The sequence below is a fragment of the Mastomys coucha genome, unplaced genomic scaffold (assembly GCF_008632895.1).
Source record: "Mastomys coucha isolate ucsf_1 unplaced genomic scaffold, UCSF_Mcou_1 pScaffold8, whole genome shotgun sequence".
Classification (NCBI taxonomy): Eukaryota; Metazoa; Chordata; class Mammalia; order Rodentia; family Muridae; genus Mastomys; species Mastomys coucha.
The window spans coordinates 34280463-34298855 of record NW_022196914.1 but is presented as its reverse complement, the minus strand read 5'-3'; the positions used below and the strand labels follow the sequence as shown (position 1 = coordinate 34298855).

Sequence of the window (18393 nt, the reverse complement as noted above, 5' to 3'; positions counted from 1 at the left end):
ACAAAAATTTCACCAGACACAAAATCACTAAAAATGAAACAAATCTATAAAGCTGCAACATACAAAACTGATCTGGACCGGAAGGTCAGTGAAAGGGTTTTAAAGAGGACCAGGGGATGGGAAGTTAGAGAAAATAGGAAAACTTGGAATCAGAATGTCTCACACAAGCTGATGGGTCATGTAAGAAAATTTATTAAGAAATAGAGCATCTTAAATATTATGTGTAGGAGAAAAAAAAAGAACAGGGTCAGCAAAAACCCATCATACAATGGGATTTAGTCAGCAAGATGCTAATCAAGCAATGTTGTACAAAAAGAACACAGGTTTTCTCAAGTATGTCAGAGACCAAGCACACAGCAGCCTTGAGTATGATAACTTCAGTCTCATCAGAGGGAAAAACAAGTTTGCAGACTCCAAAACCTGAACTCCCTCAAGGCCCTGGCCCCGCCCTCAAGGCCCTGGCCCCGCCCTCAAGGCCCTGGCCCCGCCCTCAAGGCCCTGGCCCCTGCCCCAGCCTGCACCTTGACAAGACTACACCTGAGCAAGTGGAGGGTTGCTGAGAGAGTCTTGGCTATCAACAAAGAAATCAACATGCAAAATCCATTAAATTCACACACATGACCACCAAAATAGCATAACAAAGAAGTTGAGAAACCAATCCCACTTTTGGTAGCACCAAAATAAAGTAGAAATAGATTTGATCCAGGAGGTATACATCTTTATATAAAAGACTGAAAATCATTCTTATAAAGTATAAATGTATGGAAGGATGCACCAAGTTCCTGGATTGAAAGAATTAATATTGTTAAAGTGTGTACACTGTTAAAATTGATTCAGAGATTCAACATGATCCTGTGAAAATCTCAAAGACATTGTATTCCAGATAGCAGAAAACAACCCTGAGCTTCAAGGATCCTGAAGAGTCAAAGAAATCGTGAACAAGAAGAACAAAGCTTGAGACATTGTACAACCTGATTTGATATGTCACAAAGTTGTAATATCCCAAAAATGAGATGCTGATATAAAAAGTGGACCATGGAGCCATGTCAGTGGGAATGCAGAACAGTATAGCTGCTTCAGAATACACTTATTAGCTCTTACAAAACCAGGGATACTGTTAATGTACAGCCCTATAATCATGCCTAGGCTTCAGGCCACACAGAACCAGCACCCGGACGTAGATGGCAGCTTTGTTCATAACTAGGAAGTCACATAGTAAACTAATGAATAAACTGTGGTATCTACTAAGAACTGACTGCAAGTCTACATGAAGGATGCTCTGTTCTGCTGAGAAATAAGTCCCCAAACTACAAGACAAGAATACATGGAGAACTATAAGCACATGTAACTGAATTTGAATGAAAGGAATGCATAAGGCAGAGTCAAGGAAACACTAAGGGGGTGAATGGTGGCCTGGCTTTAGGGGGAATTAGCACACAGAGTGTGTAGGGTAGAATAGTTTCTATGCATGGCATTATCATGCTAGATCCACGGCATTAGACATCTGCCTTTATCTACAATATCCTAGTGAACTTTAGGGAAAGCTGTGGGCTTTAGATACCTGTGCCAGTGAAGGGCCAGCACTTGTCACTGCCACCACTCTGTAGGGGATGCTGGCAATGGGGGGGGCTGTAGGAAATCTATGTGTTCCTTACACGTTCACTTAAATAAACTTCAAAGTATACCCGAAGGTATGCTTCAAGAATCTAGACCTATGATATGCAAATCAACTGTATTTCATTATCCAAGCATTTCATTATTATTATGTTATAAGTTGGAAATGTTGGGTGTCAGTGAAGACATAAGGAACCAAACCCTTGCACATTGCCAGGGAAGTGTCAAAGATCAGTGCTATGTTGGGCAACAGGTAGACAGTTGTTTAAGGTACTAAATGTGACTTTGTGACTGAGTGATGCTGCTTCCAAGGATATAGCTAAGAGAATCAAGACTGATGGTCTTCATGGAGCTTCTCTACCCACGCTTATCACAGCACTGTACACAACATCAAGGCACTGGGATAATTCTGAGCCCGTCATTGATGAACACACAGGGTGTGCAATCCAGACTGGATGCCATCCGTAGAGAGGAACATAGCCCTGCTGGAGGCTGCAGTATAAATGTAAAAACACATCCTTTGGTAAGATCCTGCACAGGTGCACACATATATGCACATATGCTCACACTTGTATCTACACGTGCACAAATAAACACATGATGAACAGATCCACATACATCGCCATATGTGTATGCACTTCTCTAGTTTGCCCACTTATACATTTCCTGATGACTGTATAGCTCTGGGTTTTGCATTATCAAGAAGAGAGAGCATTAGCACTGAAGATTTTTCAATACTTCTAACATGAAATAAGGATATAAACTCTCAAGAAAAGCACATCCATAGAGACAGGAAGTACCTGTGACTTTCTGTGCTCTGCTACAGAGCACACAGGAAGATTTGGGACAGCACTACTATGACTGAGTTGTGGTGATCATTATGCAAGTATATGGATAATGAAGAATCATTGAGCTGTGTCCTAAAGTTTTATAACTTATATCTAGAAAACTAAAAAAATCAGGACACATAAGTCATGGACATGCCACAGTCTTTGGAATGACATAAGGATTGTATAAGGTGGACAAATGATTTTATACCTTCATGTTTGAAAAGGAAGGAAATAGCTGGTGGGGTGGAACAGTGGGTAAAGGTGCTGCTAAGCACATCAGTTCCATCCACAGGACCCACATCCTAGAAGAAGGAGTCATCTCTTCCTAGATGTGATCTGACTTCTATAAGTGGCTATAGCATGTGACCTCTGACAACAGAGTTTAAATAAATTAAAATATAGTAAAATTTTAAAAAGAAGTAAAGCTAGGCTAACTGTACCCAAAGCTGTGATTCAAGAAACTAGACCTATGATATGCAATTCAACTGGGAGTAAGAAAATAAAAAAAAAAATCAATGAAATATAAAAACACAGTAAGTAGATCATAGCAAATTCAAAGAGAATGTACTTAAGATATAAATTAAATAAACCTACCAGGCACGTGTGGCCCACAAAAGCACTGAGACTTGGGGATAGTAGACAAAGACCCTGCACAGATGGAGAAATTTTAAAAGTGAGAGGATATTGCTCTCTGAACCAAATATTCAGGCGCACCAGGCTGTGTCCTGAGGTTTCTCCTTAACTGGGTTGAGAGGGCCACAGCCCTTCAGAATAGCACCAATGTTCCCAAAGAGCAATAGCTGATCACTCAGTGTTCATTATTAAAGCCTGCAGGTGTGCTCACAGGTGAGTGAGACCATCAGGCCACAGAGAGCAGATGAACGCAATAGCACAGAACACTTCCAAAGGAGTAAAAGCACAACTGTGTCATCAACTCAAGAAACTTCTAAAGGGGGCATGTAAATCAAGATAAAACATTACTAGAAACGCAATGAAAGCATTATCAAGAATATTATGAAACACAACCTTGAGCCGGAGAGATTGCCCAGTGGTTAGAAACACTTGTTGCTCTCCCAGAGGCCTCCTCCCGAGCTTGCCCCTTTACATCAGCATGTCAGTTGGTGGTCTTACTAAACCAGCATAACTCCCAACTACATTCTAAACATTTGTCCTTACTCATCAGGAAAGGTCTCTTTGTGATAGATGGAGGCCACTAGAGAAAACCACAGCCAATCACAATGTCCTAGTCCCAGCTGATACAAAATACAGCATATAGCCTGTCTCTAAGGCTAAGGCATCATTGTAGAAAGGAGGGATGGAAAGATTGTAAAAGCCAGAGGAGCAGGGTTTGCTGCAAGAGTATGTTCCTAAAAAGGTCAGAAGCTGCATCCACGAAGTCTTACACTGATATTTAAAATGCAAATTAAATGTGACATTGCGTTTTACTCTGAACACTTTTTGACTGGCCTGATTTTCTCCCCTTCTTGTCACTTTGGCACTTGGCCAGGATGAACTGTCAACTTGGGGCAATATTAAAGGACCCTACATGCGTAGTGTCTGCAATGTGACACTCTCCTCTTGGTCTTTTTTTCTTCCTTAGCTCTGTGCAGACCACCATCCAGCAGGGCCTGATGATCCAGAACCTGCTTCACACAGGTGGGATGCCTCTGCCCACTGCCAGCCCCCAAATATTATACCTCACTGATAATGACCTCATGATTTCTGTGTCCCTGGGCTCTGGTTAGTCACGTTGTCTTAATACACTGGCTACCTTGATCTCTCTGTAAACTGACCTAGGACTCCCTGTTTGCTTCAACCTTCTGTATGTAGCTTGAGGATCTACTTCAGAGTCTTCAGACTCTGAGATTCTGAGACATGCTGCTATTCTTCCATACATATTCCTTTTACTAAGATACTCGGGAGGCTGCTGGATCAGCCTGAGCTCCTTACCACACTGCCTTCCTAGTGAGGAAGTCTCCATAGGCCTGGCCACCAGCAGGCCACAGGGTGGCCTTACCCACTGCCTTCTTCATACTGCATTCTCTACAGACTCCCTGAATCCTTCTACAGCTGAGCTACTCTGTCCCATCTCACAGCCTGGCTCTCTCTACACAGAAAGAGAGCTCAGTAAGAGATGATGTCTTTACTCAGGGATGGAGCAACCATAAAATTTCCGGTTGACACAAATCAGAAAGTAATAACTGAAAAAAAAAAGAGAGAGATTTTGAAACAAAATAAATCAGGATGGTTGGAAGTACAGGGATGCTGAGCCTAGAGAGATGGGGTGAAATAGAATAAGAGAAAATATAAATTATCTCTGTGGGCTGAGAGAATCGATTATTTTCACAGGTAGAGGTACTTGGATGGGGTAGAAATTAGAGATGAAAAACAGTGGAGGAGGAGTGGGGAGTGAGCTGCTGAGTGGAGGGTGTGTCTGGATGGAGCCCCAGTCCCATGAGCATTGAGGAAATTTGAAACCAAGTACTCAGTGTCTGAATGCACAGTGTCAGTACCGTGTGCTCTGGGATGACTACAGCTGGACTGTGTACTGATGTTACAAGGAACAGTGATTCCTTAAAGAATGTGTGGACACAGGGTCAGTACAAAGACATTCGCTCTTCTCCATAGCATTCTGGCCACCCTGCTCCCATCGAGCCGGGACAGGGAAGCCCACTTGTGTCCAGGAGCTCCACGTCATAGTCCCTACTTTCACCTCTACCAGCAGAGCTGGGCTAATCAGTACCTCAGTGGCCTGAGTCTCTTGCCTGAAATGCAGACACACTGACATTCTCCCTCTGGATCTGAGCTCCCTGTTTGGAGGCCAGCTGCTTGCCCTTGGAAGCATCCTCTGTTCAGGCTGAACTGGTAGCTGCTGGCTGACTCTATCAGGGGCGCTCAAAGTTTTGCTGTTGTGTGTTGGGCCATATTTATAGCTCACATAAGATGCATACTGTTGCCTGCAGGTCCCAGGTAGGACACACCTGTAGCAAACACTATGCAACCATCAGGAATTTTACAACAATTCCCTGAATATTCAAAGTCAACTCTTCAGTTTATTCATCTCCCAACCCCACAGCCTCTGACCATAATCACTCTCCAGTAAATACCTACTACATGCAACTCAAATCCAGCAGCCTGGGTGAAGACTGTGCCAATGGTGACAGGAATGAACACTCAGTCCAATTACTAGTCAACAGATGAAGGTCACTGGCTAATCAATGAGAGCAAAGGCGGATCATGAACGGGGACCCAAGGGAAGATAGAGTTCATGGGTCACTGACTCTGTTCCAGATGGTCTAAGGAAATGGGTATATTACTGTCAGAGAGTTTGGCCAAGCCTCAAAATGTCTACAAGAAGCCCAATGTACTTGCCAAAGCCCTGTACTAAATTATATTCCTCTCATGATTCCTGTCCACCCAGCATAATTGTATATTCAAAGCAAATGCATTATTTAAACAATAATATACTCTCTATTAGTTCACTGCATTGGGTTAATGGTTGGCTGAAGCAATTATAGGGCCCCAGGGAGAGATTCATAGAAGAGGAACCAAGACACTGAGTGGAGAATAGGTGCTGCTTCTTTATTGCAGTAATTAACGATTTTTATACAGTATACTAAAGGATTGTGGAGATGTTAAGGACGGCATAATGACCAACAATTTTCTTTTATGCTAACACGGGAAAATAACAAGATGGGGCAGCACAGCGCGGCCCAGACACCTGACATGTCTCTCATTCTTGTCTTATTCTCTTCAAGATGCTGCCAAGCGGGCCTGTGACTGCTAACAACCTGCTCTGTTACAGGCAGGTCTGGACACAAGCTGCTGCTGTGGGTGCATGAGAGATCAAGGTGGCATGGTGTGCACAAAGAATAAGCAGCTGACTGGTGAGTTTGAGAGACAGTGAGGCTGGGCAGTTCAGAGTCCTGGCAGAGCAGGGTTACCCCTCTGGTCACAAGTTGTTGTGAACCTGGGAAAGGACTCTGTGTGCCAAGCACATGCCTATATAGATATTGCTGGTCCTTCTGTCAGTGGACAGATGATGATGCATATATGTGAAGTAAGCCCAAATAAATGCTGGCTTCTAGTGTCTGCATAGACAAGAAGCAGCCTAGCAAACACAGGATTGTTTGTTTGGAAAAACACACACGTCTGATCTCCCAGATGACTCCACTCCACCTTGTTTCCCTAGCTGGGGTTTCCTGCTGAGTCTTGTGCAAACATCATTAAAATGATACTTCTCCATCTTCTACTTTACAGTCTAAAAGAGAGAACACTGAAGCAAATGTACACATCAAGACACAGCACAATGTGTGCAATTATGCAAACCTTAAACATAATTAGGGGGATTCTCGGAGTGCCTATTGGATTGCTAGTGTTGCTGGTTTGGATGTTTCAGTGTTTGCACAAGGATGACATAGTGGTTTCTGAGTATTGATGGCTAGTGAAGGAAGATGGACTACTACAGGTAAGAGAAGCATGAACTACAGAAGGTAGAGGATGTTGCTGTTTTGTAAGTGAGGAGGTGAGTGCTCACTGTTGGATGCACACAGGCAGTGCAGAGTGGGGCTTTCTGCCTCAGACCTGTGGTTGATGTGGCCTCAGTGTGTGTGGATCATTTTGGGGTCTGTTTCTCAGAAGTAAACACTAACAGAATGGAGCTGTTGAAACAGGACCCAAGTAATGTTCCTTTCCTCACCCCTTCCTGCCCTCATTTATTTATTTATTCCTTCTCTCCATCTCTCCCTCCCTCCTCCTTCCTTCCTCATTTGTTCTTCCTCCCTCCATTCCTTCTCTCATTGTCTCCAGCCCTCCAATCTCCCTTCTTCTCTGTCCATTTCTTTCTCCTTCTCTATCATCCCTCCCTTCTTTCCTTCTTCTCTCTTCTTAGACTCCACTCCCACATGACCTCAGTAAATGATCATCCTCATGTATATTTGATGTACTGTTTTGCTGCTTTGCACATCAGTTCTAAGTGGGCTCAGTGTGTGTGTGTGTGTTTGTGTGATGTGGTGTGTGTGTGTATGTTATATGTGTTTGTCTGTGTTTGTGTTTATGTGCAGGATGTTTGTGTGTGTTTGTGTGGTGTTGTATTTGCGTGTGTATGTTATATGTGTTCATCTGTGTATATTTACATGCAAGACGTGTATGTGTGTGTGGTATAGTATATGTGCCTGTGTGTTATGTGTATCTGTCTCTGTATGTGCATGTGAATATCTAAGGTTTTCTATACATAAGATTATATCATCAGATATACATCAGATAGACAATTTCAAATCTTTTCACAAATTCACATTTGGATTTATTTATTTATTTATTTATTTATTTATCTATTTTCATGTGTAATTGATCTGACTATGTGTCCACTACTACATTAAATAAACACTATGAGGAGGGACATGTTTGTCACATTCCTGATCTCAGAGGAGAACTCCTCAGCTTGTGCTCCCATGTGACTTCAGCTGAGCAACTGTCCTGCATTTTACCACCTTGGTCATGTGAAGATCTAAGGTTTTCTATACATAAGATTATATCATCAGATAGACAATTTCAAATCTTGGTCATGTATAGGTACATTCTTTAGGAGACTTTTATTATGAAACAATGTTGGATTCTGTCAAATGTTTCTTTCAGATCAGTGAAAATGGTCCTGGGGTTTCATCCTTTGTTATGTGAATGTGATGTATGACATTTATCGATCAGCATCCGTCAAACTATTGGCTTTCCCAGGGTCCATCTCACATGATCTTGGTAACTGCTTCTTCTTACCTGTTGTCTCAGTAGCTTTCCTTGGAAGATTTGTGTTCCTGTGTTTACAGAGGATGTTGAGCTGTAATTTTCTCTCCTACAGTTTCCTTATTCTGCAAGGTAGAAGAGGATGTCAGCTGAAATTAAGAATGTGTTTATAAATGTTCTGAAAGAGCTTGACAAGAATTGACAGTATTGTTTCTTCGTGTGCCTGGCAAACTTCACCCATAAAACCATCAGATCGTGGGTTTTTCTTTGAGGGGAGTGTTGCCTTCTCACTTAACTTTTCATGTATTATTTACATACTTATCTTTTTTTATTCACAATTTTAACTTAGTTTGTTACATATGTCTAGAAGTTTTACATTACTACTGACTTGTATGATTTGTTGAAATATTTTGGATTTGACTCCTGAGCTTCCCATTGCCTTAGTTGGTGTTCTCCCCAGCAGAACCAGGCAGAGGTCTTCCCAAAAGGTCTACGTTGGCTGTTTGGATGCTCAGAATAGGTCTGAAGAATGATGTCAGCAACTTGACCCCCAATGTGAAGGTTTAGGAGTTTTTCATCTTACAGACTGTCTTAATTAGTCTTGACTGTTAAAATAGCAGGACTTAGAATCAATTACCTAGGAGACAAGCCTCCAGGTATACCTGTGAGGGATTATCTTGATCAAAGTAATCAAAATGGTTAGAGCTACCCTAAAAGACAGCAGCACTATTCCTTGGGCTTGGGGCTCTGGACAGAATAAAAAAATAAGAAAGTGGGCTAAGTGTAAGCATTCACATTGCTTTGCTTCCTGACATCAGATACAATATGAAAGAGCTTGGTATTTTGGTCTGGAAAAGCCTTAACACGCTGGAAGCAGACCTTAATGGGAATTCTGAAGGGGACTTGGAAGTCAAGAGTGTTGACCAGCAGTGAGTGGAGGCTTGGTTGAGGAGGTTTCAGGAGGGAACAAAGTGACTATCAGGAACTACGTTTGGATCATCAGCATGATATTTTGGCAAAGGAGCTGCTGTCATTCTCTTCATGTCCTATGATCTTGAGTTGAGTTTGAAGATAAATTCATTTAAAGATAAACTTAACTCTCATTCAGTTTAAAGATAAACAGACTGCCTTGTTTGGTGAATTCAAGATAAGAGAGTACTCAGACTGCAGCCTGGCTGCCTTTTCCTGTGCATGTGGCTGTATAGTAAAGAAGAAAAAAATGGCATGGGTAGAGAGATGTAAAAACATGTACTTTGTCATGTAGGAGAAGAGCTGAGCAAGTCACTTTGTAGCTAATGCCTTGATAATCATGAGGGGTACTTGTTATAGAAAACCATTCTTTTACATACTAAGGCAAGAGGAAATACATCCAGAGCCAAGAGCCCATCCATTAATGGATCCAACTGGTGAGAATGTGATCTTATTTGAAAAGAGAGAGCCTAAACTGAGAATGCAGATCTCCCTTGGTGACCACAATCTAGAATGTTTCCACAAGGTCATCACACAGGAGCTAACTGAACTGTGCTCCAAGAGGCTCATGCTCCATCCAGAGCTTGCAAGAGAATTTCACAACACTGTCGTATAGTACTGTTTTTGTAGTCATAAAAGAATATAGGAATAATGAAGTCTTTCACCATGTCTCTAGAAAGCCACCGAGGCCAGGCAATAGTATTACAGCTATAGATCCCGAATGGAGGCCCTGGGGTTCCACTGTGTGAATCTGTGAAAGTGAAACAATAGAGATCACAGGATGATGGGTGTCTTAGTCAGGGTTTCTCTTCCTGCACAAACATGACCAAGAAACAAGCTGTGGAAGAAAGGGTTTATTCAGCTTACACTTCCACATTGCTGTTCATCACCGAAGGAAGTCAGGACTAGAACTCAAGCAGGTCAGGAAGCAGGATCTGATGATGCAAAGGCCATGGAGTGATGTTACTTACTGGCTTGCTCCCTGACTTGCTCAGCTTGATTTCTTATAGAACTCAAGACTACCAGCCCAGGGATGGCACAACCCACAATGGGCCCTCCCACCCTTGATCACTAATTGAGAAAATGCTTTGTAGCTAGATCTCATGGAGGCATTTCCTTAAGGGAGGCTCCTTTTTCTGTGATAACTCCAGCTTGTGTCAAGTTGACACACAAATGGGGATGCTGGACCATGTCTGCTGAGGAAAGCTGTAAGAATGTAGTGAAGTAAGTTCAAGAGAGGCTTTCTGTGCTATAAGTAGTAGAGTTATAGGGATGAAATTAACCAAGGTTATTGAAGACCCCAAAATTCCATTCTAGCCCCAGATGCAGAGCATGGATCTTCAGGATTTAGTGTTTGGGGCTTTAATCCTGCTCTGTTCTGATCATTCCTTGTTGTGCTCCCACTTTTCCCACTTAGAATAAGAATGGATGGAAGTATACAAGTTTCCTTTTGTTGTTTAGGTACCTACAGTTTTGAGATTGCCTGGAGTATCAGATAAGAAATAGTCTTTCATTTTTCTTTAAACAGCATAGGCATTATTATGAATGCCACAATGTAGTCTGGCTCTGGAGACCATCAGGGTGACTGAATGTGAAGGAGCCAAGCTCACACATACAGGCAGATGCCAACTGACATATGATTATGAGCGCTCACTGGGGTTTGTCATTTACAGTGGCTCCTTATAACATTTTGTATGTCTGCATATCCGCTGTAATATGGACTTTCATTGCTGGTTTCATTTGTTTGGGACTTCCCTCTCTTGTAGTCTAGCTAATGTTTTCTTGGATAATAGTCCATAAACTAAATGTGTTGTTTTGCATACTGTGCAAAGTAGAAGCACATTTAAGATCTTTGCTCTCAAATACTACTCATGACATGTTGTGAGGGAAACAAAATGAACACATGAGAATCTCATTAAGAAATGTTTAATATCCAGGTGTGGCAACTTTTGCCTATAAATCCAGTGATCTGGGAGGCTGGTGGAGGAGGATTGCTGTAAGTTCAAGGAAAGCTACAGTGAGATAATTGTCTCAATAAAACAGAGGTGGAAACCAAGGACTATACATGGTGGGACTGATTGTTCTGGCAGCATGTGTATAGTAGAGGATTGCAAAGTCGATCATCAGTGGGAGAAGAGGTCCTTGGCCCTGTGAAGGTTCTGTTCCCCAGTGTAGGGGAATGCCAGGGCTAATAAGTGGGAGAGGGTGGGGTGGCAAGCATGGGGAGGGGGGAGGCAACAGAGGTTTGTTCTTGTTGTTTTTGTCTGTCTGTTTGTTTGTTTTTTGGAGGGGAAACTGGGAAAGGAGAAATCATATGACATGTAAATAAAGAAAATATCTAATAAAAAAAGGTAAAAAAAGAAAATATAAATTAAATTACTGTGATTTATATACCACATTTTAAACTTCTATGTTTAAACAGACAACATAATAGGACCAAATATTATCAAAATGGAAGACCAAGAGCTTGCAGACTTTAATGCTGTAAGTTGTATAAAACAACTTTGGAAATCTCTTTTTTTCTGTAAAATATGGAACTAGCCAATGACGAAACACTTCAATCCCAAGTGTTTAACCAGAACACATTATTATTTCTCACTTTATATTGGATTTGGGTTGCTTTGTACTTATTTTTCAAAACTCTTAAGACACATCGTTAAGTTGTTTTTTTGTGCTCTTTTTAATTTTTTTTTAAATAAAAACACTTGGGGACATAAAAACAAAGAAAACAGGGGTGGAGTTGGACAAGAGAATAGGTAAAGGAAGAATGTCAGAGTCTTCACAAACCAACAGGAAGTTGATGGATAAGATAATGAAACCACTTCCACTGTGCAATCAGTGCACACAGCAAAGACAATTCAGCCCAGTGTTCCTTTGGTGAGAAATAGAAAGACATATTTAAAGAAATATGCAGTTACATACTGTGTCACTTGTTTTGGTTTAGCTATTGCTTAGGAAGCTAGATGCACCATCTACTGTTCTGATATACTCATATCTGTAATACTCCATATTCTCATGGGTTGCCTATAGAATCTATACAGATCTGTAATATTTCCTGTTGTCATGGGTTGCCTATAGAATTTACTCAGATCTATAATACTCCATGTTCTCATGGGTTGCCTATATACCTGGGCAGAGTCAAGAGCTGGGCAGCTGAACTTCTCTCTGCTGGTTTGCATGTAGCCCAGTGTTTCTCCTATGCTTAGATCCTGGGAACCATGCAGAGCTTAAGCATGTGGAAGAGGAAAAGGAGGAGGAGGAAGAGGAGGAGGAGGAGGAGGAGGGGGAAGGTCTGTTGGAATGTCTCTAAGACATATGAGGAAACCAGGGCATCATGTTGCTGTTTTCATCAAAACAAATTCATAGAGACTCCATGACTCCCCTCCATATCCACTGATTGGGAGAACAGGTATTCCCATGCTCACCTCAGATCTCTACAGTGTCCCAAGAAAAAGAAAGCTGCTGTTGCTTCCCAGATATTAGTAATATGGGGAACAGCACAGACACAGTTCAGAACCATAGTTCCAAGCTCTGAGTCCACATTAGAACTCCAAGGAAAGTCTGAGCAGTGCCTCCTCCCTGCCTCCACCACACTGGGTCTATAGGAGTGCTAGCCAAGGGCTGGACACCTTGGCCGGTTCCTGGTGTGCCACTGTGAAGCAAGGGATGTGAAGAGGGCCACATCCAAAGGACCAAGTCACCAATAACAGTGTTCTACTTTATCATCCTTCCTACTGGAGTTTCCAAAATTCATTCCTATGGCATATATCACAAGCAAGTGAGCTTGAACGGGAAGGTGGCTGTAAACATGTTTGAAAGAGGAGAGAAACTGTTCAATGTGGTAGGGAATAGCTTTCTGTGTCTGTGATTGACAATAGAAATAATGGCTGACTGGCTTGTGCTGTACCTGATTAATTTTTTTATAGCAAAATTTAGACAAACTGTTTCTGGGAAAATTAATATAAAGGAAAACAATGCTTCACAAACACCACAAATAAATTACTATCGTACATTTTTCTAAAATGTTAATATTAAATAATACAATGTAAGCCACTGAAAATTTTGATTTCATTTATATGTACTAGTCAAAACCAAACCAGAAAAACTGGTGGGTAGAATAAGCAGTATTTTACCAAAGCAAAGATTTCCATGTGCTCCTCATACCATAGTCCAGTAGAGAAAACCCAACAGTATTAACAGGAATGATACATTAGCCTGGGTCCATAGGCTCAGTGCTGAGTGAAGGTGGTCTTATGGGTAGTCACCTCCTCTTCAAATTGAGCCTTATCTCCATCTTCAGAATCTAGACTCTAATATTAACATAGTTGTTAGGGATCCAACTATGCATCTAAGTTCCTCTGTGTATTTTCTCTGAAATACTTCAGCCCATTTTTTCATTTTTATGTTAAAACAGAAGCGGATACACCCAAATACTCATTCCTTGCAACTCTTCTGTGCCTTGTACATTAACAACATTTTTTAATACATTGTTTATTCATCCTCATGGGGCTCATAGACATGAGAGGAATCCAAGCTGCTTCTAGTGTCATAAATAGTGGCAAATAGAAGTGAGTGGAAACCTTGGATTCTAATTGCTGCATATTCTAGTTGAAAAGTATCTGTGCTCACAGGTGTTCAAGCAGAAGTTGTCATGTCAAGGCACAGACAGACAGCACAAAGAAGTCCTTCACACTGGCCGGTGGGATGGCTGTTAACTCTGTGGATGATCAGGGTGGGAATGGATTTACCCTTCATTCTCTGGGCTTTGGGCCAAGCACAAACATGCCCACATACATTGAAAGTCTTTTATCGAAAGAGAGTCCTTTCCTTTTGAGTGATGAATAGTTCAGTAGTATCCCATAATTCAGTGTTTAATTTATACAAACCCTTACTTAGCCTTTGTTCATTTTCCTCTTAAACTTCTGATACAGAGGCAATGTCAAGCTCACCCTTTTTTGGTGAGCTTTATGGTTCTGGATATTTTTTAATTAATTAATTTATTTTATGTATATGTGTACACTGTCAATGTTTTCAGACTCACCAGAAGAGGCCCCAGATCCCATCACAGGTGGTTGCGAGCCACCATGTGGCTGCCGAGAATTGAACTCAGGACCTATGGGAGAGCAGCCAGTGCTCTTAACTGCTGATTCATCTCTCTAGCCCCCATGAATCATGATATTTTCTGCATAGTCCTCTGCCATGCTGCCACACAGGTCTCTAATGATTTCTCCCAGGCAAACCATTACCTTGAAACTTCCTGCATTTTGTTGGTCATGGAAGGCTAGTTGCTTTCTGTTATTCTGTGAGTGGGGCCAAGATCGCTTGGCATTTGCAGAGTCCTTCCATCTCGATCTCATGTTTGTGTGTGTGTGTGTGTGTGTGTGTGTGTGTGTGTATGTGTGTGTGTGTATGTACATACACATGTGTGCCTGTGAGTGTGCATGTGTGTGTGTTTGTGTGTGAGTATTTGTATGTGTGTGTGCATGTGTGCCTGTGCATGTATGTGTTTGTGTGTGCACGAGTGTGTGGTGTGCAGGTGTTTGTATGAGTGTGTGTGTGATATGTATTTGTAAGCTCCTGAGTGTGAATGTATATCTGTGTGGAGACCATATGTCAACGTCAAGTTCTTCCTTAATTGTTCTTTGACTATTATTTTGAAGCAAGATTGCTTTACTGACCCTGGAGTTCATTGAGTCTGCAGACTGGCTCGCTACCAAGCCCAAGTCTGTCTTTACCAGTTTCCCCAGTTGTGGTGTTCCAAAAAAGTGCCTCTATGCTCAGCCTTTATATGAGCTGGGCATCTGAACTCAGGTCTATATGCTTGAGTGGCAGAAACTTTACCATCTGAATCACCTCCCCATTTCCAACCTCAAGTTCGTACCTGTCCCTTCTTCCATTTGAGCGACTTTGTAATTCACAGAGGCCTCGGAGATGCTTTTATAACCATGCAGCGAATCCACTGCATCAGCAGTGATATGCCCAGCTCTATGGGCCCCTCAGGACATTGACAGAAAGGTAGACCAGGACCCCAGTAAATGTAAACTTTTCCTCCCGGCATGACATAGAAGGCCACAATAAAGGGTAAGTGACAACAGTAAGATTCCAGAGTGCCACAGTGGCCACGGCTCTTGGCACACACCTGCTCCTGAGGAATGAAGAGAGCATGAGCTTACAGCAGCCTTGCTCCCCTGCCGTCTGGACAGCTGCTGAGCTGCTCCTGCCTCCTTCACTGTGTCAAACAGCAGGCATGCAGACTAGCCTTCGCCTTTGCTCATGACCTTGAGGCTCCAACTGGCACATGTTGTAAGACAGAAGTGGAGTTTTCCAAACGGGGTTGTAACATCTTGTTTATGCACACAAATGTAAGTATATACTAGCACATGAGCATACGTGAGCAAGCATATTCATGGCATGGCCCTCTCCTTTGGTGTTCCCACCAACTCTTATTACCAAAAACAGCACACAGAATTCAGTTCTCATCCTGACGGGTGTGTGTGTATGTGTGAGGGATGGGGTGGGGGCTGCTAGGGAATGGAGTGTTAATGAGCTGCAGGCTCAGAATGACATTAGGGGCCCCGAGGACAGTGGTTCCGCACCGCTCAGGTGCTCAGAACAGCTCGATCCTTCTATGCGGGGCCAGGGCTGTGCCTGGTGGATTTTCTTTCAGTCATTTTCCCCCCAAAGTGGTATTAAAAGTTGGCACTTAATGATAATGAATTGAATTGTCCTCGTCTAAAGTGGACCAAGTGACAGGATGCTGGAAACCAAGAGATCCCCGACCTGCGGAAGAAAACAAAAGTAATTGGATTACACAAATAAAATAAGATAAACATTCACTGAAATTACACTGACAGGCTGTGATTAACGAGCTGGCAGAGAAGGGAACAGCGGGCAGCACTTGGTGCCACGGGGCCCGCTGCCAGGTGTGGCTGCTAGCTTCCTTTCCTGAGGGACTTCCACTTGCTTCTCAGATGAAGGCACAGTATGGTACCTTGCTTTTCCAGAGAGCCCGTCTTCTGCACATTTTCTCTTCTCCTCTCTTCTCTTCTCTTCTCTTCTCTTCTCTTCTCTTCTCTTCTCTTCTCTTCTCTTCTCTTCTCTTCTCTTCTCTTCTCTTCTCTTCTCTTCTCTTCTCTTCTCTTCTCTTCTCTTCTCTTCTCTTCTCTTCTCTTCTCTCCTCTCCTCTCCTCTCCTCTCTTCTCCTCTTCCTTTCCTTTCCTTTCCTTTCCTTTCCTTTCCTTTCCTTTCTTTTCCTTTTCTGTTTTCTTCTCTTTTCTTTTTTCTTTCTTCTTTCCTTCTCTCCTCCTTCTCCTTCTTCTTTTCTTATTAAAATTTGCACCCTGGTTGGTGGAATTAAGATTTCTGTGGTGGGAACCTATTTTCCATCTTCTCCTCAGTGTTGGGTTCCTGGTCAGTTCCAGGTAAGCTGACAGGGCACAGAGACCTCATGCTTGGTGCCCCATAATCTCTTTATTGATCCCCTGTGTTGTCCCCAGGTGTCAGGGCTTTACTATGATCACCCCAAATTGAAGAAGCATCTGGTACTTACTTAGGGTAATGTATAAGAAGGGACCTTGTTAGCCCTGGGTGCTTGGTATGCCCTTCATTTTCTTGGTAGGTAGACTGTTAGTAGGAGAACTCCTTTATGCTTGTTGTTCTCCAGTTTTGTAGAGGAATCTCACAGTAATAAATATAATCCACTGCTTTGGCATGCCCACTGACATGTGTCTCCTCTGACTTCCAGAAGTCCTTCGAAAGGTCCCCAAGCATCTTATGAGCTGTGAGCCCTATTGTCATGATGGCTCTCAAACCTGGTCTAGCTGCCATGCCCATCAGACCTGAGCCACTTCCTGAAAGTGGCACTCAGCCACTCTGCTTCCTGCTACTGTTGTCAACACATCAGGTGAAGATTGCTCCGGGCACCACACTCTTTCACACCCTGTAACTCCTGCTGTCTGTCCATCTGTCACACCCTTGTTATATCTGGTTGTAATTATTGGCTTACAAACTGTGACTTCTTTGTGGTCGAGCTAGAGATGATTGCATATTTTTGTGGACACTGTGGCTAGCCCAGGTTTCATTATATACTGAGTCCTCTAAAACACACTGGACAAATCTGGACTGAGCTGGATCTGTGTCAGATTTGGGGCTGTCTTTGACATCTTGAATCTTAGAATCTATCACTTGGTTTTAAGCGTGATGCTGGCTGATGGAGATAAAGAATGACATCATGAATGAATGATGAGCAAAGATAAATCTCGACAGGAAGCTCCTGAGGTCTGTCCCACTTCCTGAACACTCTGTGGTGCTGGCTCAGGAGCACTGGTTATTGTTGGCCCTCCACAGGCCAGACCAGGCCTATTGCAAGACTGCCACCTATTCCTGATCATCAAGAAATGGAGCCTTCTCGTACACAGTTAAGCCCGATTTTCTGCTCAGAAGCCCAAGAATCACAGACCTCTGAGCTTGAGTTCCCCTTCCTTTCTGCTATGATCTCTTCTTAAGCTCTTGCCCTTGGAAATGCACACAATATCCTGGTTCTTCCTCTTGCAGGACCTTTCTCTGTGTTTCTCCAAAATGAAAGTTGTGTTCAAACAGTGCTATCAACCACAACCACCCATCCAGAGATCTGGTTCCCATGGGCAGGGTAGCTACCTCAGTGCCCTTGTTCACCTACTGGACTAGCATTATAGCTTCCAATATCTCCAGAGACAAGCAGTGTGGTTGGAAGACCCTGCTGTGGCTTTAGGGTTTCTATGTTTCCTTCCCACTTTGGTTCACATTATAAGTTTTGCTTGTCTCCCATGCAATTTTCTGTAGCTTGCCCATTAGGTCTAGAGAGGATAGGTCTGTGACTAACTCTTCTGCATTTCAAGCTACATGCTCCAGTTTCCAAACTTTCTAGTGGATACACAGGTGCCACCAGCACACCCAGGGATTACATCAGTTCAAAAATCTCACAGGAACATCTCAGAGATGTTACCAATTTGGTGGCTAGGTAGTAGCATATATTGTTCAGAATCCAGCAGTATGGACCATCCAATCAGTTGATTCACCATGTGCAGCATCTACAGGAGATGTCTCAGAGATGAGACAGTGAGATCAGAGAAGACTAGGAATCCTGCACTCTGAAACTTCAGATCCAGCTCATATTTGAATTTGGATTAAATGTAGATCTATCTATGGATTGCTGTGCTGCTACTCAGCCTATTCTCTCTCTCTCTCTCTCTCTCTCTCTCTCTCT

The 18393-nt window shown here is 42.6% G+C and overlaps 1 long non-coding RNA gene across 4 annotated transcripts in view; it reads left to right on the top strand.

Moving 5' to 3' along the window:
* LOC116083643 overlaps positions 1-18393 on the top strand; it is a 40620-nt gene that overhangs the window by 17379 nt on the left and 4848 nt on the right. For 2 of the 4 annotated variants that reach the window (XR_004115825.1, XR_004115826.1), the window contains exons 2-4: positions 6203-6331; positions 6705-6912; positions 16894-17052. This is a non-coding gene — a long non-coding RNA (uncharacterized LOC116083643). The remainder of the gene's footprint in view (positions 1-6202; positions 6332-6704; positions 6913-16893; positions 17053-18393) is intronic. The other 2 variants (XR_004115827.1, XR_004115828.1) reach the window with 2 other exon arrangements.